General features: G+C 49.5%; 1 long non-coding RNA gene across 3 annotated transcripts in view; it reads right to left on the bottom strand.

The window, feature by feature from the left end:
* The window catches only part of LOC116561220, a 20,075-nt gene that overhangs the window by 18,194 nt on the left and 636 nt on the right, over positions 1-1,245 (bottom strand). For 2 of the 3 annotated variants that reach the window (XR_004273341.1, XR_004273343.1), the window contains exon 1: positions 508-783. The exons of the other annotated variant lie outside the window; for it this stretch is intronic. This is a non-coding gene — a long non-coding RNA (uncharacterized LOC116561220). Of the gene's footprint in view, positions 1-507; positions 784-1,245 lie in introns of those variants that run through there. 3 annotated transcript variants of the gene reach the window in all.

The following is a 1,245-nucleotide window of genomic DNA, read 5'->3' as shown; positions in this document are numbered from 1 at the left end:
ACTGCACCCGGCCATTCTGCCTCTCTTCTTTGGAAGACAGTTGGCTTCCATTTCTCTATAAGCTCCAAGCCCAGAACAGATAATAAGCCCATCAAATTGGCTGCACAGGCACCTAGAAGGTTTGGGGCTAAGTCACACACCCAACTAGTGACACTTCCTTCAGGGAGCAGCACAGGGCTCCCAACCCTGTTGGGATGCAGGACAGCTGAGCCAGAAATTTCAATCATAGTAGACAGCCTATCTCTCCAAAGAAGACTTACACTTGTCTTCTGCCTCTTGCTGACATTCTGTGACTGCACAGACAGCACTGTGTCAGTTTAGCAATTACTACATAACAAACCACCCGAAGAGTTAGAGGCTTAAAGCAATAATTAGCTCACAACTCTGCAATTTTAGCTGGACTCAGCTGAGCAGTTCTGTTCATCTCACTTTGAGTTGCTTGAGTGGCTGCACTCATATGGACAGGACGGTCTACGATGGCCTCACTCACATATATCTGGCAGTTACCTGGGATTGTCAGCCAAAGGACCTCAGTTCTCCTGTGTGTGGTTCTCCAGCAAAATAGCCTTCGCTCCTGGCCTGGCATCAGCAGGTCCCAAGAGAGTGAAAGTGGAAGCCACAAGATTTTCCACAATCTAGGCTCCAGAAGTCCCATATTGTCACTTCTGACACATTTGTTAGCCAAAGCAAGTCACAAGGCAATGTGAAATTCAAAAAGTAGGAAACATAGACTCTACTTTTTGTTTTTTGGGGTTTTTTTTTGGACAGAGTCTCACTCTGTCACCCGGCTGGAGTGCGGTGGTGCAATCTCGGCTCACTGCAACCTCTGCCTCCCGGGTTCAAGCTATTCTCCTGCCTCGGCCTCCCAAGTAGGAGGCTTAGACATCTTAGATGTCTCTAAGAGACGAACTGAAAAATTCTGGACTAGTCCAGGACAAACTCACAGGGCAGTGGAAGGCAGAAGCCAAATCTCCAAAGAGTAAAAAACTGAGGAAAAGGCCGGGCGCGGTGGCTCAAGCCTGTAATCCCAGCACTTTGGGAGGCCGAGGCGGGTGGATCACGAGGTCAAGAGATCGAGACCATCCTGGTCAACATGGTGAAACCCCATCTCTACTAAAAATACAAAAAAAATTAGCTGGGCATGGTGGCGCGTGCCTGTAATCCCAGCTACTCGGGAGGTTGAGGCAGGAGAATTGCCTGAACCCAGGAGGCGGAGGTTGCGGTGAGCCGAGATCGCGCCATTGC

Source organism: Sapajus apella, unplaced genomic scaffold (genome assembly GCF_009761245.1).
Source record: "Sapajus apella isolate SASKATOON/1434 unplaced genomic scaffold, GSC_monkey_1.0 scaffold2, whole genome shotgun sequence".
Classification (NCBI taxonomy): domain Eukaryota; kingdom Metazoa; phylum Chordata; class Mammalia; order Primates; family Cebidae; genus Sapajus; species Sapajus apella.
This window is presented reverse-complemented; position numbering and strand designations above follow the sequence as displayed.